General features: G+C 37.6%; 1 long non-coding RNA gene across 4 annotated transcripts; it reads right to left on the reverse strand.

Annotated features, from left to right (window-relative positions):
• Positions 1–712: 712 nt before the first annotated feature.
• LOC131401923 (uncharacterized) lies at positions 713–25,260 on the reverse strand. Of its 4 annotated transcripts, none has more exons than XR_009218136.1 (5): positions 25,154–25,260; positions 16,230–16,398; positions 5,424–5,579; positions 2,827–2,997; positions 713–1,398 (listed from the first exon to the last, which is right to left on the reverse strand). It is a non-coding gene; the product is annotated as an uncharacterized LOC131401923 (long non-coding RNA). The 4 variants fall into 4 exon arrangements; XR_009218134.1 differs by lacking the exon at positions 5,424–5,579 and adding an exon at positions 1,606–1,726 and having other exon boundaries at positions 16,137–16,398; XR_009218133.1 differs by lacking the exon at positions 5,424–5,579 and having other exon boundaries at positions 16,137–16,398; positions 25,154–25,258.
• Positions 25,261–26,429: the final 1,169 nt, after the last annotated feature.

Here is a 26,429-nt window from a genome sequence, read left to right on the forward strand (position 1 = left end):
TTACAGAGTGGTTCTGGCATGAAGATAGACACATAGATCAACGGGATGCAATTAAGAGTCCAGAAATCAACCTTTACATTTATAGTCAATTGATTTTGAACAAGGAAGCTCAGATTGTTCAATAGGGAAAGAATAGTCTTTTCAACAAATAGCGTTGATAAAACTAGATATCCGCACGCAAAAGAATGAAATTGGACCCCTTTCTCATATCACATAAAAAAAAATAACTCAAAATTGATCAGAGACTAAAATTTAATAGATAAAACTATAAAACTCTTAGAGGAAACATAGGAAAAAATCTTCATGAACTTGGGTTAGGCAAATATCCTTAGATAGAACACCAAAAGCACAAGAAACAAAAGAAAAAATAGGTAAATTGGACATCATCAAATTAAAAACTTTTGTAGTTCCAAGGATACCATCATGAAAGTGAAAAGACAATCCAAAGATTGGGAGAAAACATTTGCAAATCATATATCTGATAAGTTATTGTATCCAGAATATATAGAGAACTTTAAAAACTCAATAATAAAATGACAAATAATCCTATTTAAAAATGGGCAAAGGATCTGACCAGACATGTTTCCAAAGAATGGCCAAAAAGCCACTTGTACATGATTTTGACAATAGCTTCTTACAAGAAATGAATGGAAGACATCAATGCAATGGTTGACATTTTTATAGAAATTCATAACTTTTTAATTGGGTTTGAAAGAAAGGAAGAATTCTGAAGGTAGAAGTTTTATTTGCCAATTTTTAAAATCTCCATTTTTACATATGAGGAAGATCCACAAGAAGATGTTATTTGTTTGGGATAATGTAAAACAGTTTTGGAGAGAAAAGAAAAGTAGACTGTCATTGACATCTAATATGTATAGATGTAGTGACTAGACTACTAAACAGAGGGGACGCTGCAAAAATATTTGATAAAATTAAACATTGAATAAATATTAAACATCGAATCATGCTCACAAACTGGCATATTGAGCAAGTCCCAGATGCCAGGCAGAACAACTTCAGGGAGCCATCTTAAGCATATGTTGTATCTGAAATTAATAATCAACAGACTGTATTGAAGACAGCAACTTAACTCTCAGTGCTTGTCACAGTAAAGGAAGATGTGCAAAGAACAAGTTGAGCCAGAGGAATGCTTCAATTTTTGATGCCAAAAGCAGTCACTTTTAGTCATAGTACTAAGTACTAGGCATAGATAATGGTTGATCCAGTGCACGCTGTTTGCATTATCCCATAATTTCCTGCAGTAGACATGTCATTATTTAACATATTCCTTGATCATTAACACATTGCAGTACTCCGATATGCTTGTCAAGATTAAGCTAAATGTCAGTAGAAGATTCAGTGAAGGTCTGAAAATCTTGCAACTTGCTCTCAGAGACCCTGCCAACAGAAATGAAAAATTTCATTGGCCTGTGCTACTATTCTCAATGAATAAATGAAGGGATACTGGAAAGAAAGTTGTTCTTTCAGATACGGCCCACTCTGAGCTCAGTGCTTTTTCATCACTGTGAAAGATGCCTCCTTACACACTGCAGCCGTTTCGTGAGGGGGCTCTGAGCTGTGGTTTTTAAAGCAAAATTAACTCACCTGCCATTTTTCTTCCATAACCGCTTGTGAATGTCCTGTATGCTATTCCAGCCTCTCCACCCTGCAGTGTTTCTGTGACTGTGTGCCCTTTGCTCTCAGTTGTTGCTAGTAAAGTAGGATTCTGTGAAGTAGTGGGAGTGGAGAGGTGAATCAATATACTTAGTCAATAGCTGGAAAGAAATCCCACTACTGATAGAAGTTGTAACCTTAATACACAGAAGAAAAGGTGGGCGAGGGTGAGGGAGTCCAAGCCTTACTGTGCACATGAAATCACAGTACATATGCAGGGGCCCTGCTTCTAGCACAACATTTTGGTTATTTTAAAATACTGAAATATAACAAATTATGTTAAATTTGAGAGTAGTATCTTGTTCACTGTGACAGCCAGCACATATGTTGATATTGTTTTTCCAGGTGGGTTATAAGCAACATGTGGACAGGGTGTATTCCCAGTACCTTGTATAATGTCTGTTATGTATATGTTTAATAAATGCTCATTATTATAAATATTCACAAATAAATGAATAAATGTTCTCTAATCTACCTTATGTCTAAACTATACCAATATAATAAGAAAGGTTTTAACACTTTCAAGTAATGCCATGGGAACAATCTGTTAAAGTAAAATAGAAAAGATAATCAAATTTAAATGAAATAAAGAAACTTCCAAATCGTTAAATCCAAGGCCTTTATTTTATGGGTCAAATACAAATATCCTTACAGCTTTGGAAAAAACAATTGCAAAAGCTAGCTGTTTATAAAATATGAAGTAAAAAGCAATTTAACTTCAAAATACTAGTTCTACTGTGCCACAAATTCAAATTACCAAAGAAGTAGTACCAAAGAAAGTAATCCCTTAAAAACTAAAAAAAATCACAAATTGTGACAGCTACATAAACTGCAAATTGAGGATTCTAAACATAAGGAGTAACAATTCGTTTTTCTCTTTAAAATTTAATATGATAAAATGTTACCGATATATGCAATAGTGTCGTGGCAAACAATTCTATATGTAATTTTTTCTGTTTGAAATATTTTTTTCTGTATGAAAATACATAAGAAGAAAGGTCACAAAAATGCCTATAGGCTTACTGCCTCAATTACTTTAAATTATCAATCTATATGTTTTAACATTCTCCCATTCCTATTACTTTCTTTAATAAACACTATGTCCTGCACATAGCGATGCTGAATGTAGACCAGTTTCCATCTCCTACATACCGTGACTGCTCAAGGATCCTATCAGGACTGAACAGTAAATCTGAAGCCCAAAGAGTCGCGTCAGCCAGGTCTGCATGCCCTTGGATTGGGTGAATTTCCTCTATAACCTGCATCTTCCCTGTCAGCATCTGCCACTCTCCTCTGCCACTCAGGTTCCTAATTATCACGAGGCTTCATGGAAATAAAAAGAGGTTTATTTTCAAGAGGATATTGATTAGTTCATTTATTTATCAACTATGGGTTTATAACACATAATAATTCCATAGGATTTGTCTGTGAATGCTGAAGGACAAACTGAATGCATGTCCTTGTTTCACAAATAGTGAAGATACATGTTAATCTATTATTAAAAGAATTTTTAAAATCATAAGAAACACATTTAAATAATGTTTTTCACAGGTATTACTCTTTTAAATTATTCAATATGCCAAGATTTATTTACTTCTACTGAAGCGTCACTTGGGCTTTTACAGCTATAGTATATATTGCAGTATCGTGTATATTTCACACGGCATTGTGCCAGGAAAAATGCAGGCTATCTATGTGATAAGGTGAGCTTTGTCTGCCCCTATCAAAATAATATTTAAGGTCTTACATATTTATATGCTTGTTGTGCAAAAGTTTGCAAATCAGAAAGAATTATTTTAAAGATGGTAACTAGTTTGGTGTGCAGCCTGGAGAGCCTCGAGACACTAATTAGAAAACAATGGATCATTCCTACGAAAAATAGTAATTTTATATGTTGAATATTGATCTGATTATCCAAGAAAACTAATGAACTGGAGTAATAAAAATAATCGGTGTTAATAGGCTCTCATTTTTCTTATCAACAGAGGAATAGCATTTTTCTTAGTGTATTAATAGTTAATAAACCTAAATTTAACATAATTACTGTAAATATCAAAGATACTTTCATCTCTGAAAAATGGTTCCAGTAACACTACAGAAATTTGAAATATTAAAATGAGAAAATTAAGAAAAAATTACATCTAGAGATTTAAAAAAAAGCAAAACTGAAGATTATTTTTGTTTGATAAACTTATTATTTTTCCATAAATAAACTAATGGTAATCTGTGGATAGTGTTATTTTAAACAATAGGTATTTAAAATTTTAAAAATCCCATCAGTGTAAAAGCTTAACCCAACAAGTTTGAGAGAAAGATTTCATCAACTGAATTGACCACTATTATATGTAAATACAATTTATCAGATTGAACTGGTGATTCTGAGTATCTAATCCTCGCGTGGCTGAGGAGTGTCTGAGCCAGCACAGACAGATCTTGGGTCTCACACCCAATCTAGCTCTTCAGCAAAAGAAATACAAGTCTGTAAGTCTGCAATTTAATTTAACTCTTTGTCTTACATACAACAAAATGTACTCTCTGGTTGTACAGTCCTCTAAGTTTCAGGGAAGCATCCAGTCATGTTCCACCACACGACTCAGGACTCAGAACACAACACCAAGTTGACTCAGGATTATGAGTGAAATGGCTTAAGCAACTCCACAGTAAAACAGCATTCAAAGAGCACTGAGGCACAAGAGCGCAAACGCCTGCCCTCGAGGACTCGGAACATTAACTGTGCCATTACTTAGAGCTGGTGTCCAGTTCAGTACTAACGTGCCAGAAAGATGGAGCAAAAAGGGGGAAATGGAAGTTCAGAGGTTTGAACTGGAAAGAAGTTAGAGCTGCCACCATAGTCTGTTTTTAAACTATGCAAGAAGACAGTCAGTGACAGCTTAACTGCCACTCTCTGAAAGAGAGCTCATCCTAATGGAGTCAATTTACAGTGTCAAAGGAACCTCTTGCTGGGCGAGTTGTCTGAGGTGGAGGCTGATATATAATACAGATGGGAATCCTGCCAATGCTAAAACCAAGAAGAGTCTCTCCATCTCCCTCCGGCACTAAGATCCACCGACTTCCTGAAATAACCTTTAGCAACACCTCATAATGGGTTGGGGGAACAAAATGTTGCCTGGTTTAGTTCTTCTAGGTGCAGGCAATTGGATAAATTTCTGCATTTAATGGCTGCGGAGCCAGAGCAGTTACGACTTCATTTGTCCTATTAACTTTGGACTCCTTAAAAAGGAGGCTCTTGAGAGACACGTCTCTGAATTAACCCAACTTCCAAGATGAAAAAGTCCAAAATCATTCTAGGCAGCCCAGGCTGCCCCTGCCAAAAGTGCGCCATAATGCCATCCACAAGTCAGGGACTGCCATTAGCTCTCAAATAAGAGGGCAGGGTAAATTCTGTACCTGAACTTCAACTTGAACACAAGAAAGCAAGAAAACAAGAATTTGTTTACTCACTTTAATTCCTTTTCACTTTCACATATTTGGATTATAACTAGAAGAAGGATACATTTTAGACTTCAGTTCTCTCTAAAATTTGAGAACAGGAGAGGAATGTACTCAACCAAGTTGAGCTGACCTAGCAAGACCCTATTTTACATTTTGGCCATTTCAAACTCTTTAAAATCACCACTGTCACCTTTCTATCCCTTTAAAACTGCACTTCAACTTTACAAAATAGTCAAATAATGATTGACACGGCTTTTATCTGAAAGATGTGACCAATTTTAATTTCTCATGATTACCTTCACGGGCTGTGTGGTTGGGCAGTGAGCAGCCTGGACCTGCCCCACCTTGGTGAGGGTAAGTGGGCCGGCCGTAGTGGAGGGGGAAGAAGGCAGGCAAAGGGAAATCTGAATTGAACTTCCCTGTCTTAGACATCTCTGCCAGGGCGAGAACTTCTGGAACAAAATCACATGGAAGACTGTTCAACGGGAGACTGCACTGGGCAGAGGCTAAGTGTGATCCCTACAGGATGAAGCAGGAACTGAGAAAGAATCCAGGAGGCTCCGCATGCCGTACCAATTGTATTCCTCTAATTCTGTCACAGCCCCAACCATGTTAATAGGTCCTCTGTGACCACAGCAGACTAGAAAAGTATTCATCAAAAATTATCTCTTGAAATAAGCGTTTACATTTAACTGCTTTATTCCATATCGTATAAGATGCTCCAAATCCATTTTCATCAAGTCAAATATAGATTTCTTTAAAAGCAGCCTAATTAACAATTATATGAATGGGGAAAATATTTTGTACTTATTTAAAAGAAAGCTTAAGTTAATACTGTCTCAGTTTTTCCTGGATCATAATTTTTTCCCATTTCTAAGAGTTGAAAATTGATATTAAGTGCATTTTAATACTTTTACTTGCTATTGGAAATAACTGGTAAAATTTTAATCCACTAGACAAAACCACATTTTAGAGGTTTAACATTAAGTAATTTAAGAGTTAGTTTGCAATTCCATTTGGAATACACGTGATTTTGCTTCTTGATTTGTAATTTTTAGCATTGCTTTCTCACATTTTGTAATAATTTTGTAACATAATAAAAAACTGATTTCTTTAATTAATATGGATAAAATTAACATTGGCCTGTAAGTTGAGCAATACAGTCCAAGGGATTCTATAATATCTTTACATTTTCATTGCTTATTTCATGAACTTTGCAAGCAAATATATTGTTGCATAATGCAAAGTACTCATATTAATGGCAATATCAAGAGACTAACTTTATCTTCCATTTGATGTTCTATAGCTCCCACTGTTCAGTGGTCTACTGAAATGAGTTACATGTTCACTCATATTATATTCTTAAATAGGCATATAGAATGTATTCTAGCTTGCCAGAAAAATCTCCTTAAAGCGGTACAATAAATATCTTGTAATTGCATCTGAGGGTCCTCTGACAGATTCTGCTACTATTGATCCACTACTGATACTTATTCACCAACACACAAAAAGATATCTGTACATTTGCCAAATTTGGTACTGTAGAGCCTATGATATTGCTGTGACTACACCACAGATAATGCTGAAACATCACACTGGGTTTAGCAAAGCCTTTCTGATCACTACTTTGTCAACTCTCCAAGGCCGGGATGAAATCCAAAGCACAGCCGCTATGATGCCAGTATGCAGCAATGCATACTTTTATTGCTGGGGATAAGCTGCCACAAAATAACAGGAATGAATGCAATTTTTAGTACCAAAACGTATCATAGAAAGAAGACATACAGACAGCACATATAACATAAAAATTTCAGCCAAATTAATAATCCAAAAAATATAAAGTAAAATGAAACAGGGATACTATTTTCCATAAAATGAATTAATATGTAGAAAAATAAACAAAAGTTAACATCTAGTGTTAGAGATGGCTTGAGATAGTGTCCACTTTACCCTTTTAGAGGCAATTTCCAGGAAGCCAATTTGACAATATTATCAAAATCTTTAAAATGTGCGCATACTTCATTAAGAATTTCCACTTGGTGATTTATCACTGAGGAAAGAATCTTGAAGTCACAAAAAGCATGAATCTTTTACACATTCATGCTTATAACCGTGAAAAAGTGTAAACAGCCTACAAGTCCATACACCACTACACTGAAATGCCACGGCGCCATTAAAAATATCTCGAAGTATATTTAATGATATATGAAACAACCACCATTTATTGAGTGTACAAAATACACAGATGCATAGAAAGTTCTTTCTATCTTGAATTTCTAAATTACCTATAATATGCATGGATTATGCTATAATCAGAAAAAGTAGATTAGTATTATTTAAATGAAGAGCATCATTCATGTACCTCAAATAGTCTGAAAAATAAAGTATATCTAAAATTAGATCAAAATTCCTTAAAGTAAATTTCAGGAAACTTTTATTAATGCACGTTATGGGGATTCTCACTGCATTTGCCCACTGGAATTATACTTGTCATTTTTGCATCTACACAGAAGGGCTTCGTTTGGGTGATTCACAGAGTTTATGTATATAGACAACTTATAGTTAAGAACTTAGTGTTTCAACCCAAGGAACAAAGCCATTTTCTGTTACCAAATATTTTTTTGTTTTTCTTTGTTTCCTCTTTAATATATGCTAATGTTGACATCATATTAGAAGTAATATATTTAATAAAGAACCAAAGGATATGAAAAAGGAATTCATACTGGAAGAGAGTTATGTCCACTGACAACTGCAGTGCCTTCCAGTGGATAGTCTATGGCTCTATGAAGACAATATATTGCTATGAAGAGCCAGCTTGGAAACCCTGGATGAGCAAATGCATCTCTACAGAGCTCCGGTATCTCCATTTGTAAAATGAGGATAATGAAACTTACCCACCTTGGTGGCCGTTCAAGAATATCTCTTCGGGGAGGTGTTTGCAGTCATTTAAAAAAACACAATAATAACAAAAGAAACAGTCCCTGGCCATGCAGAATTAGAAACTACATTGCAACAGAAAAGATACAGGAGGACCTGCAAAGCAGTTTCCATGCACACAGCTGCAGAATGTGATAACGAACAGCAATAATGCCCTGACATGTGCTCAAATTACTGTCAAACAATGGCATGGCTGATCTACCACAAGAGCCCATTGAAATCACCCCCCAAAATCTCAACTGAAGCTGACCATCTTGAATACTGAGTGGAAGTGGAACCTCAAGCGCTGTACCGCCCTTTACGCAGCATCACAACTATCCTCCAAACATTCCTGTTCAGTTCATGACTGTTCAGCCCTGTAGAGAGAGCAATCACTATTAGTGAGATCTGCCAACTGCAGACAAGAGGGGATGCCATGGCAACATCTTCATACCTGCAATACAATTGAAGCGTACTAAACATTTTTAACATCATTAGGAAAGAAATGACATTAGGATAACTGTAAAACAAATACTAGAGAAAAGGAGCAGTTAGCAACTACTTATGCCTAATTACATAAACTAGACCCACTGATTACCATAGGGCATTGGAGCCGTGTTAACATCCCTTCTGCGTCTTTGTCACTAGGCAGAAATAAAGCTGAAATAGGATTCCAACGAGGTTTGCCAGGTCTAACTTTGTGGTTTGCACATATGGAGAAGCTCCCAGTCCCAATGTGGAGCTGGTTCCATAAACATGCCACACACAACTGTTACCATCTGGACATGGGTGAGAACCAATCCCCCAAAGAGACCATAGGATAGTGAGATTCACCTAAGAACAATCCTTCCCAGGTAATCAGCTTTATCCTCCACCCTTCCCATTCTTGCTGCTCCTACTCTAGGCTACCCAAGCTGTTTCTTATCTCTAAGCTTTGACTTCTGCCCTCTCATCTCCTTGTATGTCCTCATCTTTCTTCCATCAGTCTCCTCCTGCCTGCACCACTTTCCCCCAAGTCCATTCTTCAAAGTCATTTATTCATTCATTTATTAAAAACTTAACGCAGTTCCCAGCACTGTGCTAGGTGTTGGGAATAATTCAAAGCACAAGACACAATAATTCAGTGCTCCACGGAGCTTCCATTCTAGTTATAAAGATTTTAAAAGCACAGACAGCAATTTTCAGATGATGTATATTCTCAGAGAATGTGATCTAGGGTGAGATTTGGAACATAAGGAGTCAACTTGTCTCTAGAGGAAGAACATGCCAGATCAATGAGGCAGCAAATGTAAAAGTCCCTGGGAAAGAGTTACTTATGGGGAACTGGAGTGTTCTTAGAGAGGCTGGGAGGGCAGGGCCATGGAAGACATTTCTTCTGTACAGACCTGCCTGGTCTCTCAAGCAGAGATAATCACTCATGTATAGATCTCAGCTTTCAGGAAGCTTCGTGGGAGAAGTCTGCAAGTTATATGTACTCTCTGCAGCTGTTCCTGATTGGGCCCATCCCCAGCAACAGCTCTCTCCCCTGATCACCCACTGTAGTCACCTATCAGTTGTTCTGCACATCACACCCTTTCATGTGTAGACCTCTTGTCTCCTCAGTTGGATAGTTAGTATCCTGCAGTCATGACCTGTTTTCTGTCTGTATCCCTCAGAGCAAATCTTTCTTGACTCATTCATTCCTCCACTCACTCACTCAAACAATAGTTTTTGAGCACCTATTATGTGCTGGAGATACAGCAGTGAACAAGACAGACAAGGACCCTGCTCTAATGGAGCTTACACTCTAGTGTGGGAGACAGGAAATAAGTTAAATGCACAAACAAGATCATTTCAGATAAGGGTAATTGCTATGAAAAGTAAAACAGGGAGATAAAATAGTTAGTAACTCAGTGGGTGAGGTAGGGAATGGGCATGTAGATTACAGTAGTTGTGCAATTATGAAGGACAGGGAGGGGAGAGAGAATCTAAGTGGATTACCCAAAGTTTAAAGGGGTCAGAAGGGTAGTTGGAGCCAATCAGGAAACTACAATGAGAAGCTAGAAAAGTAAAAGCGCCAAAATCATTACACTTTCTTGTACTATGTTTTTAAGCAGTGTTAAGAACAATAAAGAGTCATATTATAGACTCAACATAATATAATTTTCATAATATAAGGCTTTGTATCACCTTATTATGAGGAATCTTGATTGGTTAGTCCTTTTGACATTCTAGTAACTGATCTCCCTTTAGTGGACTCCAATTTTGCTAGTAGTAAATTCTGCTCTACAGAATTGTCAGTAGTCAATTCATTGTTCATGCTCAATAACTAATGTTATAACAGGGATCCAGTGTAGTTTCACTATAAAAGAACACAATCACCAGCATCCAGCCAGGATACTGGGGGGAAGGGAATCAAACACTGTTAACAGAAATTGAATTAATACACTCATCACTAAAATGAGAAATACACTAGGCCAAGAGCTCTGTCTTCATCTTTGAATTCTCAACAACTGGCCCAATTTCTGGCATATGACAGCTCTTTAGTAAATATTTACTGACAATAAAATAAATGAATGATAATCTAATGACTCTAACAATTAGCTAATGAATCTAATGCATTTATATTTTATTAATATCATGAAGAAAATATTAGGTGAGGAATCTCAAGCTGTTGGGGTTCTTAAAAAGAACCAGCCAAAGGCTTCTGTGATAAGATTGGTATGAAATTAGAAATCAATTACAAGAATAAAACTGGAAAATTCACAAATATGTGGAGTTAAACAATATGCTCCTGAACAAACAATGGGTCAAAGAAGAAATCAAAAGAGAAGTCAAAGTTTATCTTGAGGCAAATGAAAATGGAAACACAACATACTAAAACTTATGGGATGCAGCAAAAGAAGTTCTAAGAGGGATGTTTGTAGCAATAAACACCTACATTAAGAAAGAAAGATCTCAACAGAATGACCTAACTTTACACATTAAGAAACTAGAAAAAGAAGAACCATTAAGGCCAAAAATTAGTAGAAGAAAGGAAAACAAAGATCAGATTAGAAATAAATGGAATAGAGACTAAAAAGACAATAGAAAAGATCAATGTAAGAGTTTTCCGAGAAGACAAACAACAGAGACAAACCTTTAGCTAGACTAACCAAGAAAAAGAGAAAGAGGACACAGATAAATAAAACTATAAATGACAGAGGAGGAGACATTACAACTGACATCACAGAAATACAAAGAACTACAAGAGACTATTATGAACAATTATACACCAACAAATTGCACAACATAGAAGAAATGGACAAATTCCAAAAACAAACAACAAGACTGAGTCGTGAAGAAACAGAAAATCTGAACACACCAATTACTAGTAAGGAGATTGAATCATTAATCAAAAACCTCCCAATAACAAAAAGTCCAGGATCAGATGGCTTCACTGGTGAAATCTACCAAACACTTAAGAAGAATTAATGCCAATCCTCAAACTCTTCCAAAAAAAAAGAAGAGGAGGGAACGCTTTCAAACTCATTTTATGAGGCCAGCATCAGTGTGACACCAAAGTCAGATAAGGACACTACAAGAAAAGAAAATTGTAGGCCAACGTCTCTGATAAACATAGATCCAAAAAAACCTCAAAAAATATCAGGAAACTGAATTCAACAGTACATTAAAAGGATTATACACCATGATCAAGTGGGATTTACTCTAGAGATGCAAGGATGGTTCAATGTCTACAAATCAATGTGATAAATCACATTAAGAAAATTAAGGATAAAAATCATATGATCATCTCAATAGATGCAGAGAAAGTATTTGCCAAAATTCAACATCCTTTCATGATAAAACTCTCAAAAAACTGGGTATAGAGGAACGTACTTCAACACAATAAAGCCATATATGACAAGCCCACAACTAACATCGTACTTAATGGTGAAAAGCTTAAACCCTTTCCTCTAAGATCAAGAACAAGGCAAGGATGTCCACTCACACCACTTTTACTCAACGTGGTACTGGAAGTCCTAGCCAATACAAATAGGCAAAAGGAAGGGAGGGAGGGTGGGAGGAAGGAAGGAAGGAAGAAAGGCCATCCAAATCAGAAAGGAAGGAGTAAAACTGTCCCTATTTGCAGACGGCATGATATTACATATAGAAAACCCTAAAGACTCCACCAAAACACTATTAAAACTAATTAACAAATTCAGGAAAGTGGCAGGATACAAAACCAACATACAAAAATTAGTTGCATTTTAATAAATCAACAACAAACTATCAGAAAGAGAAATTGAGTATACAATCTCACTTACAATAAGATCAAAAGAATAAAATACGTAGGAATAAATTTAGCCAAGGAGGTGAAATATTTGTATACTGAAAACTATAGGATGTCAATGAAAGAAATTGAAGACGACACAAATAAATGGAAAGATAACTCCTGTTCATGGATTGGAAGAAATAATATTGTTAACACGTCCATATTACCCAAAGTGATCTACAGATTCAATGCAATCCCTATCAAAATTCCAAGGCCATTTTTCACAGAAATAGAACAAAGAATCCTAAAATTTGTACGGAACTGCAAAAGACCCCAACCAGCCAGAGCCATCTTGAGAAAGAAGAACGAGGCTGGAGTCATCACACTTTCTGATTCAAACTATGTTATAAAGCTATAGTAATGAAAAGAGTATTGTATTGGCATAAAAACAGACACATGGATGAATCTAACAGAATAGATAGCCCAGAAATATACCCATGAATATATGGTCAAGTAACTTTTGACAAATGAGTCAAAAATATGCAATGGGAAAAGGATAGTCTCTTCAATACACAGTGTTGGGAAAACTGAACAGCCACATGCAAAAGAATGAGACTGGACCCCTATCTCACGCTACACACAAAAATCAACCTTAGATGGATTGAAGATCTGAACATGAGACTTGAAACTGTAAAACTCCTAGAAGTAAACATAAGGGGTAAGCTCCTTGACACTGGTCTTGGCAATGATTTTTTTGGATTCGAAACCAAAAGCAAAGACAACAAAAGGAAAGATAAACAAGTGTGACTACATCAACCTAAAGTGCTTCTGCACAGCAAAGAAAACCATCAACAAAATGAAAAGGCAATCTATGGAATGGGAGACAATATGCTGTAAACCACATATCCACTAAGGGGTCAATACCCCAAATGTACATGGAATGCATACAACTCAATAGCAACAAAACAAACAGCCCAATTAAAACATGGGCAAAAGACCTGAATAGATATTTTCCAAAGAAGACACTCAAATGGCCAACAGGTACATGAAAAGGTGCTCAACATCACTTAATCATCAGGGAAATGGATATCAAAACCACAAAGAGGTATCACCTGACACCTGTTAGGATGTCTATTATTAAAAAGACAAGAGATGACAAGTGCTGGTGAGGATGTGGAGAAGAGGAACCCTTGTGCACTGTTGGTGGGAATGTAAACCGGCACAACGACCATGCAAAACAGTATGGGACTTCCGCAAAAATTAAAAACAGAGCCACCATATGATCCAGCAATCTCACTGCTGGGTACACATGCAAAGGAAGTAAAACAATTATCCCAAAGACATATCTGTACTCCCATGTTCACTGCAGCATTTCTCACAACAGTCAGGGTATGGAAAAAAACCTAAGTGTCCATAGATGATGAAAAGATAAAGAAAATGTGGTATATATACACACAATGGAATATTTTCAGCCTTAAAAAATAAGGAAATCCTGTCATTTGTGACAACATGGATAAACCTGGAGGACATTACGCTACGTGAAATAAGCCAGACAAAGACAAATACCACATGGTATCACTTATAAGGAATCTCAAAAGAAAAAAAACAGTTGAACTCATAGAAACAGAGAGTACAATTGTGGTTGCCAGGGGCTGGGGGGTAGGGGAAATAGGGAGAGGTTGGTAAAAGGGTACAAACTTTCAGTTATAAGATGATAAGGTCTGAGGCTCTAATGTATACCATGATAACTATAGTTGATAACACTGTATTGTATAATTGAAATTTGTTAAGAGAGTAGAAATGAAATGTTTTCAACCCCCCCCAAAAAATACGTGAGGTGATGGATGTGTTAATTAACTGGATAGCGGGGGAGGAATCCTTTCACAATGTATATGTACGTCAAATCATCATGTTGTACACTTTAAATATCTTACAATTTTATTTGTCTATTATACGGCAGTAAAGCTGGAAAAAAAAAAAAAAGCGTCCTGTGAGGACAGACGAGTATCCGTCAATTCCAATTCCCAAGTTCTGGAGAAGAAATGTGGCTGGCCCAGCTTGGTCACTTGTCTCCCTCTAAACTAATCAGCTCAGGTGTTGGGCATGAATACATGATACAAACATGGCAGGCAGGGCCCACCACTGTGGGGTGACTTCTTAGATAAGGACATTACAGGCAACACACACATTCCGAAAAGAACTCACCACAATTCTCTAATTCAGTCTTGCCTTCCTGAAGGGTTTACAGAAAGAACAAACTAAGTAACGTTTAGAGCACTTTTTCTCTTAGAGCCAGACGTAGTTGACTGTAGTCTCTTGGAAAGCTCGTTGTTCTTATGAACTTGGGAATCGAAAAAATAAATTAGCCTTTTGCCTGTTTCCCAAAACTTGCAAACTGCCTTATGGGGATGGTCTTGAAGCATCCTATACTACATACAGCACTTAGTACAGGTCTCTGGCCTATGCTAATCTCTCATTACATTCACTATCAGTCTTCACATTCACGGTCTTAACTCACTGGCTTCCTCAAAGTTAAAAACAACATTAGTATTTCCTTTCTCAATCCTTATGTTCTTTTTAACTCAGAAATCCCTGTCTCTTTCCTGTCTTGAAAGCTTCAGACTTATAAGACTTAATCAAGGATAATAAAATTCTTTATTACATAAAATATATTTTTAAAAGATAAAAACTGAATCTTTTGAAATTCAGTGCTAAATTCTCAACCTAAGTTCACCAAAAGATGAATATATGGACTGCAATTAACTTGATAATAGTTATTCTTCTTGAACTGGTTAAGTGCAATCATTTCAAAAGAAATAAGAAACGGTGCACTGACCTGCAAAATAAGGTGATGAAATACAACTAAAATAAGTGCTATTTTAATGGTAGTTCTTCACGGAGTATTCTGCAATAGCTATTCAATACCTTGTCAAGTTTTTAATTTCAGAACTAATAATGAAATAATAATAACTCAGGAACATAGTGTTAGAAATAGACACAAAACACTTCAGAGATTTAGGGTTTTGTATTCACAAAGATGAGCGCGGAATAAAACAATTGTTCTTGTAATCCTTTTAGCACTAAGACTATCTGACCTATGGTCTCTACGAGATTATTCTGAGATGTAGGGAAAGAAGTGGGAGAAAAGTCAACTTTTGTGTGCAAGATGTTGGATAGTAGGTTTACAGGTAAAATGTAGCAAAGTACACAGTAAGACAATAATTGCCTGTTCATGGATAAAACACAATGGATAAAACAAGATAGGGAATTATAAAATAAACATATGAAATAAACATATATAATAATATGACATATATAACAATAATGTATAATAATAATAATAATATAACATAGTAACACCTGGCAGCAGACTGTCCATTTAATAAGTTATCAGTGTTATTGATGGCCTGCATGTTTTCATAATTTTCTCCAAATAAATTGGCCCAAAAAAACAATTATATTTTTCCATTCTGGAGACTATATTTGCTAGTCTAATAGTTGACTAGACGGTAATATAGACCAGACTAGATATAAACTCAATGTACTTATTCTGTTTAGTTTCTTCATTTCTTTAAATTCTGGATAACTTTTAGGAGAAAGAAAGCTATTAGTGTTTGTTTCCTTTTCTTGTAACTGACATGTATATTATTGAAAAATTAAACAACAGGTCACCATATAAATGTCCCTGAATTTTCAGAGAATAGGTACATTCAGTAAACATGGCCAGGACTCTTCTGGATGTAAACGGCAAAGACATACTTCAACCTTGGCTTTAGCTCACATAACAGAATGCTCAAGAACAGGCTTCAGTTACAGCTGTATCCACGGCACAAACAGTATCTCTAGGATTGGGTCTTACCTTTTCGATCTTAGTTTGTTTCCTCCAACGACTCATATCTTGTAATAAAAACAAGGAAGCCTGGTGGACACAGACTTCTACAGGAATACTCACAGGGCTCTGTCACTAGGAATCTCCTCTGGGTATGGGCTTGCCCCTTTAGGACTTAAGAACCATATCTTTCTCCTCAAAGCTTTCTTTGCTTCTGAACATCATCAAGGACGGTCCATTTTTGTCTGATCCAAGTTGTAGCTCAGTAAAGAGATATAGCTACTTCAGGCACCTGGCAGTATGGTCAAAAAGAGTAATTTTCTAGGGTGTCCATATTTTCTAAGAAATTGCAGAGGCATCAGTCAGGGCCGCAGCCTTCCTCCATTCACCCACCAGCAGAGGGGGTATAGCCTGGTTAATTTCTGAAAGACTGTGCTGGCTCACTCCTTTCCCACATAATAATCAGAGCTTTTCAGCGCTGTGCAAAAGAAGACTATCATAGCAATGTTATCTGGGCCCACACACACTCAATGAAAATAGTGACTTTTAAAAGATGTTACATATAAAATAACTGCATTGAATTCCAACAGACAAATTAGAGCCAATTAAACTTTCTTTAAAAGTTAACACCATGAAAAAAATTTTATTTTTTGTTTTTTCAAAGTAATAATGCAGACAAATAGGTTCCATTAATACCTATAAAGACCAGAGACCTTTTGATTTCAGATAGCAGAAGAATATTAACATGACAGAATAATAACAAGCAATTTTTTGTACGTGTGTGAGGAAGATCAGCCCTGAGCTAACATCCATTGCCAATCCCCCTCTTTCTGCTGAGGAAGACTGGCCCTGGGCTAACCTCCGTGCCCATCTTCCTCTACTTTATATGGGACGCCGTCACAGCATGGCTTGACAATCGGTGCGTCAGCGCGCACCCGGGATCCGAACCTGCGAACCCCAGGCCACCGCAGCAGAGCGTGCACACTTAACAGCTGCGCCACTAGGCCGGCCCTCACAAGCAATTTTGACATGTATCTTTCCCGATATTCAAAGATCTCAATTGTATAATAAGCTATTAGTTAGACAAAAGAAAAGAAATAAACCTCTACTAAGTACATTTTAGAAGAGAGCTTAATATTGTTTTGAGTAGCTGAGTAAAAGATAAAATATATGAAAAAAATCAAATGCTCTTTAATGACAAAGAGGTAATTGATTTTTCTATAATTACAACAGTACGAGCTGAGCATGTGTACTGTGATTTTAAATAACACTGCATTCTCCTGTTAATACATTTTTTACATACTATTTCTCTCTCTCTGTATATGTATATATATATTTATATGTGTGAAAATTAAATTTTATTGAAATGAAAACATTAAACATTATTAAAAAGGAATAATAGATGGTATAATTAGAATTACTGCTTTGATGTTTTTTCCAAGTGTTTTGGTCATATCAATCACTTGTTCCAACATTTCAACACGGACAGACTGAAAGTGCACAGCTCCACATATCTCAGTTGGAGAGTTCCAATCTGGTTAAGACGGAGTAAACACACTCCACCTTCTCTCTCTTAATGATTACAACAAAAAATTCTGGATAAAATACATAAGATAAGTATCAGAGGACTGTGAAAGTTGCATAAGAGCAGGTAGACTCCAAAAGGATTATCTAGTGTTGAGTTGGTTCCCTCCTTCCTGTCTCCTTTCACCCTCCCTTCCTTCCTTCCTTTCTTCTCCTCCTCCTCTTCTCTACCTCCTCCTCCACCTCCTCCTTCTTCTTCCTTTTATATATCCGGGCTTGACCTCTAGAACAGCCTGAACCAGAACTGAAAACAGACAAGGGAAGCTCCAATAAAACCCCACTATCTCTGTTCAGAGTACCAGGAGTGGGGGTTCTGTACAGTATGGAATTGTTTTGACTTTCAAAGGCTAGCAAACCTTTTGATACCCTAGCACGAGGCAAGATACGGAAGCTCCCCCCACCACTCCAAACAGTATAGTAGACACAGCCCTCATGGGGCAGAGTCCTTTGGCCTCTCAAATGCCAGGAATGAGACAGAGCCTCCAAATCTCTCTACTGTTGAAGCAGAGATAGCCCCTGTGGGGTGAAACCTTTTAGACTCTTGAGTGGCAACAAGGAGGTCTCTGTGAAGAAAAGTTCTCCTTGATTTTCCTCAGCCTACACCAAAAAGAGACAGTGGGAGCTGTGAGGCCATCTGTGGTAGCCCCACAGGCTTTTATCTCAGTGCATGTCTCCAAGGTAAGCCTAGTTGCAAGAGGCGTGTGACACAGAGCTTTCTACCCAGACAACCAGGAAAGGGTACCCCTGTGAACAAGAGCGTGTGTGGAGGAACACACAGATTGTGTTTGTGAAGAGCCTGTGTTTATCAAGTCCTAAGCTCATCTCTAAGCTGTGCATGCATGAAAACAATGAGAATAAGTAGAGCAAAGGATTTCAGAACTGAACTGTGGTGTAGATGCTGCCTAGGTCCCAGACTAGCATCTGGGAGGCACACAGCTGGGGCAAACTAGAATATCATTGTGAAGCCTTGGGAAACTAAGCCAATAGTGGAACAAAAGCCTGCAGAAGCCTCGTAAGGACTTGTGGTCTAAATCTTGCCAGAATGACTGACTTTTAAAACAAAAATTTCCAGAATATTTAAATAGGACCTGGAGTTTCATAACATAGTATTCAAAATGTCCAGGATACAATCCAAAAATCATTAGGCATAAAAGGAACCAGGAAAACCTAAATATTTATCATGGGATGAGGCAATCAACAGAAGGCAACCATAAGATGACCCAAATATTGGAACAATCAGACAAAACTTTTAAGGCAGCTGTTATAAACCTGCTCCAAGATGTGTGAGAGCAAACACTCTTGAAATAAATGGAATGAAAGTTGTTCTTAGAAATTAAATACAAGCTATTTATCCATTTCTAGACGAAAATTCTAGAACTAAAAAACACTATAACACAAATTAAAAAAATCACCGGAGGGGCTTAATAGGAGAATGAAATGATAGAGGAAAGAGTTGGTGAGCTCGACAGATTATTACAAATTATTCATCCTGAAAACAAAGAAAGAATATTGAAAAAAATGAACAGAGCCTGAAGAATCCATGGGACAACATCAAAAGATCTAAAAACTATGTCATCCATCTCAGAATGAGAGGAGACAAAGATTGGTGCAGAAAATATATCTGAAGAAGTAACGGTTGAAAACTTCCCAAATTTGGAGACAAATATAAAGTTACAGATCCAAGTATCTCAGCAACTCATGAACGGGATGCACTCAAAGAAAACCACATCCAAACACATAATAGTCAATTTGCTGAACAGTCAAGATAAAGAAAATACCTTGAGAGCAGCCAGAGAAAAACGACATATTGCATATAGGGGAACGAAGATTGAAGTTAAGGCAGATTTCTCATCAGAAAGTATGGAGGCCAAAAGACGATGGAAAAGCATTTTTTTTTTTTTTTGAGGAAGACTGGCCCTGAGCTAACATCTGTTGCCAATGTTCCTCTTTTTCTTTTTTCTCCCCAAAGTCCCAGCACGTAGTTGTATATCCTAGATGTAGGTCCTTCTAGTTCTTCTGTGTGGGATGCCCCCTCAGCATGGCTTGATGAGCGGTGAGTAGGTCTGCGCCCAGGATCCAAACCGGCGAACCCCAGGCCTCCAAAGCAGAATGTGAAAACTCAACTGCTATGCCACCAGGCCAGCCCCTGGAAAAGCATTTTTAAAGTGCTGAAAGGAAGGAACTCTCAAATCAGAATCCTATATTGAGAGAAAATATCCTGGAAAGAAAGTGAAGAAAACTAAGAGAATATGTTGCCAGGGCTGTGCTTTAAAAGAAATGCCATTGTTGCTAACGTTGTTGCTAATGGCATTGTGACCAAGCGTGTTATGGCTAATAGAGTTGTTGTTAAGGGCCTTTTAAAAGGGATGTTGTTCTTAAAGGCGTTAATGTTAAGGGAGCTGTTGCAAAGAAAGTTTTGCTAAGGGTACTGTTGTTAATGGCACTGTTGCTATGACCACTGTTGTGAGGTAACTGTTGCTAAGCACACTGTGGCTGAGTGTTGTTGCTAGGGACAATTTTATTAAGAGAATTTGGGGACTGGAATTTGTTAAGAATATTGTTGGTATAAAAGATTTTACTAAGGCCCTTATTTGTCAAGGGTGTCGACGCTGAGGAGTTTTAACTAAGCGTGATATGCTGAGGGCATGACATTGTTGCTGAGGGTATTGTTGCTAAGGGACAGTGTTGCTAAGAGCGTTGTTGTTAAGAATACTGTTGCTATGAGTGCTGTCTCTAGGACCAGTTTTGTTAACGACCTGGTTGCTAAGAGCACTGTGGCTAAGTGGATTGTTGCTAAGGACAAGTTTTTTTACAAGGGTGTTCAGGTCAAGCTATTTGTTGCTAAGGTGATTGTTGTTAAGGCTGTTGTTGCTAAGGGCCACGGTTACTAAGGGAGTTGTAACAAACGGCATTTCTACTAAGGGTAATGTTGCTAGGGGTTAAGGATGCTGTTGGTAAAGGCATGATTTTTAAGTACATTGTTGCTAAGGGCCATGTTCTAGGCATTGTTACTAAGGGTATTGTTGCTAAATGAGTTGATGCTAACGTGTCCCACATACTGAAGTGCTTCTCACTGCCCTCTGTCTCCTCCACTCCACACAACCTATTCCCATTGTACCGGGCACCTTGTGATACGCCCAGTATAGGGTCTTTGAACAGATGAGGCTGATAGAGCAAAGTGGGCACCTATCCAGGAGCAAAGGTGGCCAGACCAAAGTACCAACCCATTCCAACTTTGCAAAGGTTGGCAGGCATCATGAGGGCCTCAGGTTTGAGCAGAACTTTTAAGTTCTGGGACTTTAAAATCAGCTGTGATCCAAAGCTAAATGTTGTATCCCATGCATTCTTTATCAATGAGACATTTTTTTTTCAAACATTTGGAACTTCATCTACTTTCTTCCCTTAATGTGTTTCAATTTTTAGGAGACTCCACTGGGAAGAGAGGAAGTCTTTTATTGTTCTCCTCAAACCCTAAAGATGTCCTTCCAACTTGTCAATGTACAAAACTAAATGGGCATCAGGCCCATGTTAATGGGTAAGGTGATTCCATATATGAAGCATCTCATATCTCAATTTGGTCTATATATTCAATGCCTTTCCACTTAAAATATCCACCAGGTTGACTGAGGACACTGACGACTAGATTTTCATATTTATTTGAAAGAAAAAAAGTGAGCACGAGAAAACTAACAAAATCTCTGGAGAGGAAAATAATTCATTGGGAGGATGTGCCTAGCTACCAATAAAGGCTTGGAAAGCCAGAATCATCAAGACAACATGGTGTAGGTGCAGTCAGAGACAAAACAGCCCACAAGAAAAGAATCAAGGCCCTAGAAACATACTTAGTATTTACAGCCACATGTTTTCAGTTTGTTGGTTTTTACAGAGGGAACATACATAGCAATGAGGTGAGAAAAGATAATTTAACTCATAGGATTAGGGTACTCGGTAATTAAGTAATTGGTAAAATAAAGTACTATTTAATTTAAAATATATAAAATGTTCAATAGCAACTTGAAATACTGTGAACTTGGGGTCAAACTGACTGAAGAATATAAATAAGTATAGCCCCCACTTCTATTATAACTTACCCTGCGAAACAGATACCATGGTCTCACCATTTCAAAGGTGAACTTATTCACAAGAGAGAAAAGGAAAAGCAAATAAATGGAGATTTATATGACAAGTATCAATAGAAAGAGCCAAAATCATAAAAAATGTCAATTCTACACAAATTATCAGTGTGATTCCAGCCAAAACCTCAATGGGATTTCCTGAGGACCCTCATAAGCTGACATAAAACTTATATCAAAGAACAAAGGCCTGCCAAAAGACAAGAGACACTCTTGTGCAGTAATTACATGAAGAAACTTAAGTACTGGATACTAAGATTTATAATAAAAATAAATTAAGGAAGTTTTGTTTGGCAAGGTAGAGACAAACAACCGAATGAAGCTGAAGAGAGAAAAATGGACACAGGTATCCACGACAGAGGCGGCACTGCAGGACAGCTTAGAAATACGGATATTTAAAAAGTAGCTAGACCAATCAGATATCCATATGGAAACACTACGGATTTGTACCTTACACCTTACAATAAATTCATCCCAGAGCGATTAAAGACTTAAACATGAAACACAAATATTTCAGTCATTTAGTAAAAAGAATAAGAGAATTTCCTCATGAATATTGTCTGAAACCAAACCCCAACAGGAGGGGATAATTTAACTCTTCCACATTGAAAGGAAAAATATCTTCCTTACAGAAAACAAAAAGTCACAAGTTTCAGACTGGCAGAAAGTATCTGCAATATTCCAGATGCCATAAAGAATACTCAGAAAATATAAAGAATTTCTAATATCAGTGAGAAAGACACACAAATAAATAGAACACTAAGTGGAAGACAGAAGTTGGTCATTTACCAAAAAGGCAAATAAATATATAAAATAAGCTTCACTGCATTGCTATTTTAAAAAATTAAAATAAGATGGTATTGCCCACCCAACAGTTTGGCAAATTCTGACAATACTAAATTTTGAGAAGCTGTTGAACAAGGCAAAGCTTTATACATTGCTGGAAATTGATACAACCCCTGTGGCAGATAGACTCTTAGGTGGTTCCCATGATCCCCGCCTCCTATTGTTCACAACCTTTGTGGTTCCCTCCCTGTGAGTGGAGGCGGAACCTGCCCCTTGCCTTTAACCAAGAGAATACAGCAAGTGTGATGACGTATCACTTCCATGACCATCACATAGGCTGTGACCTCCATCTTGTGAGGAGACTTTGATGAATCCAGCAACTATGTCGAGGGGTCCACACTGGCAAGTAGCTGTGGGCAGCCTATGACCAACAGCCACAAAGAAATCAAATCCCTCAGTCCAACAGCCACAAGGAAGTGAGCTTGGACACAACAACCCGGTGAGCTCGGAACTGAATCTTTCCCCATTTGGGGTCTTCAGACAAGAAATCTGCTCTGGCCAGCACCTTGACTGCAGTCTTGGAGACGACCCGGCTAACCTCTGTGGAAACTGTGTTGTTTTAAGCCACTAAGTAAATGGTAATAGTATTATACAGCAATAGATAAGGAATACCCTCTTTTACTCAGTTCATCCTCAAATAAACACGCCAGAGAAACTTCCTGGGATGTGTCCGTGAATACATGTACAGGGCAGGCATGACGTCTGTCTGCTATCATAGTTAGCATTCACCCACAGGCTCCCTCCATTGTCTTAACACACTTTCCCCAGCCCTCCACACTCTCAGATTCTAGGCCTAACGGGAACAAAATAAAAGAATTGACAATGGACACATTTGTTGTGGAAGAGATTTTTGGGGTCATTTTGTACACGAAAGCTTATAGCACCCCTCTTTATATGATCAAAATAAACACGTAAATAACCTGACAGCTGATAATCTATGTATATGCCTACCTTAGAATACCATACAGGAGAGAAAATAAAGAACACAGAATAGGATTCTCACATATGGAATCTGGAGAGAAAAAAGAGCGAGTTGCAGAGGAATGCATATTCAAGCACCTTTCTCAAAGAGTTTTAATACTTGCCAGACTACTGAATTACTTAAGGATATGTACCTTTCCAGCACAAGAGAGAAGAAAATTTGGGAGAAGGAAGCAACAATGTCAGAAGTATTTTCCCCATTGCAAGATGCCCAGGGAGGTATATGGAAAAGAAGGCTCTTCTGGGCAATTTACATGATAAAAAATGCAGCCATGGGGAGCATGTCTCTTCATGCCCAGGTGGTGTCTGTTCCCTTGAGCAATCTGGTTTACAGTCAGCAGGAATGTCCAGGAACAGTGTAGACCTCATGTCAGCCTAGTGGGGGTAAAGGGAACTCAGGGGCCTTTCACCCTGCTATTCCCCCTTGGCCTCCACCAAACACACAGCCCCACTAAATTAGATGCTGCGTTTCTCAGGCCACCCTTCCCACACTCTGAGGGCCATTGGGAAAAAATGCAGGCTATGGGAACAGAGCTCTGAGTTTGGATAGCTGCACCTCCAGAAACTGATTGTTGTTCTGCAAGTTATTTAGTGTTTCATCATTTCTACAATGTGAATAATAATATTCCTCACATCATAAGTGTGTCCTGGGTACGAAGGATACAACTGATACAATTAATTAATGATTGGTTTATACAATAGGTATAAAATGCACTGATGGTGGTTGATACACAGTTAAATCCCCTATAAATGTTCCCTGTTGTTATTCACCAAGGGACCAGAAGAAAATTCACCCTCACGGCACACCATCCCCTTTACTTGGTAGCCCCACCAGTCTCAGAATGCCTCTGACGTCTCCCGAGAGCCCACGTCCCTGAATACCTAGAACTCTCTCCTCTGGAGCCTTATGTGGGCCTCAGAGGTCCATGGAGACCTTAGAACACTTTAGGGGTAATTAATGGAATGTCTGCTGTAACATGACACTCATCTAAAGCCTGTCTGCCACATGCCATTTAATTAGAAGCTCAAGTTTTGACCTTCACCTTTTCTCCCTTGATCTGTCTTAAATTCCTCAAGTACTTCAGTGAGAAAGACAGATAATAATTTATTGATTCCCTTGACCCATCAACATGAGCAAGAAACACAGCAATTTGTAGAGCTAAATGGAAATTTATTCTATGTTCATGAATGCTACCATTCACTATAGTAAGCATTTCAATTCTCAAATTAATCTATACACTCAATGCATTTCTCCTCGCAATTTCCACCAGGTTTTCTGAGTACACTGACAACTAATTATTACCTTTATACAAAAGGCAAAGGTCCAAGAATAGTAAAAAAAAACAAAAAAAAAAACCAAAACTGTAGAATTAAAAAAAAAGATGGGAGAAATTGCCATACTATCAATCAAGGTTCATAAAACTGGTCATCAAGACAGCATGATATAGATGTCATGATGGACAGAATATCCTACTGGAAAAGAATAAAAGCTCAGTAACTCACCCATCGTTGGGTCCACTGACACTTGATTTATTACAGAGGGAGCACCGCACATCAGTGGAAAGAGATGAATACGTAGAAGTGGGGCACTTGCTCTTCCAAATTCTTCACGGAGTCCTTCTTTAGAGAGCCCTGCAGGAAGTGGAGGCAGAGGTGGCAGGTGAGGCATTTACTGTCAAGTACACCTCTCTTTCCATAGCTTCAGCTAGCCCTTAATAAATTATTGTTTTAGATAAGCTAAGAATATCAAAATGCTATGATTCATCTTGTTTTGTCTATGTCCCAAATATCAATGTTACCTGTTTCAGTAAACTATGTAACAGATACGTTAGTTGTTATACTTGGCATGAGGTGGATTTTGCATCAAGTTAAGCAACCAACAAGGTGGCAACCACAAGAAGCCTAATCAGCATGTTTCTGATGAAGTTACCGTTTCATGTTTATCAGCAGATTTCTTTTGACAGAGTTCTTCTTTACACTTTTTATTTTGAAATAATTGTAGATTCATATGAAGTCGCAAAAACGTACATGGAAGTCCCTTGTACCCTTCACTAAGTACAGGATTATTTTCGAGAGTATCACAAATCCATACATTCAGACGCCCTGTGGTTCTACATAGATAAACGTCCTCAGGTCTCTGGGGCTCTCTCTTATAGAGAGGCTAAGCATGCTTTAACACACAGCATGACAGACACCACTGTAGTCCTAGTGATTCAATTATTAAAGTTCATATAACTTCAAAAATATAATACATGACACTAACAATGTATGATATAAATGACCTATGACACACACATGTATGCATGTGCGTGTGTGTGTGAATTAGTTCCACATATTAACCTAAACTATTTGTAACAAACAATTCTGTTTACTCTACGTTATGTTTAGATAGACAGTGTCCTTAACAGCCGAGAAGGTTTTAGGGCTGTTCTTTTCTTTGAAGCTGACTGGTTATCTGCTCAGCCAATGAGTTCCTTCCTCCCATGTACATCATTATATACTTTTACTGTTAGGAGATTAAAATGAGCAGGAATGAAGAGAAATAGTAAGGGATAATAAATAAATTATGAAGACAGAAAAAGTCTCTTACAGGTACAAAATCAACACAAAGTTCAAAAGTCAAACCACTGAAAACATAGTGCCCATGAGCAAGAAAACTGGTGGTGCAAAAAACCTGGTAGGAATCAGCACAGCTAGAGTAAGTAGCTTCTAGCTTAATCATCACAGCTTACAGGAGAATGTGGTTGATTACTTCCTTGAGAAAATACAGAACTAGGAG

The sequence above is a fragment of the Diceros bicornis genome, assembly GCF_020826845.1.
Source record: "Diceros bicornis minor isolate mBicDic1 chromosome 22 unlocalized genomic scaffold, mDicBic1.mat.cur SUPER_22_unloc_1, whole genome shotgun sequence".
Taxonomy (NCBI): domain Eukaryota; kingdom Metazoa; phylum Chordata; class Mammalia; order Perissodactyla; family Rhinocerotidae; genus Diceros; species Diceros bicornis.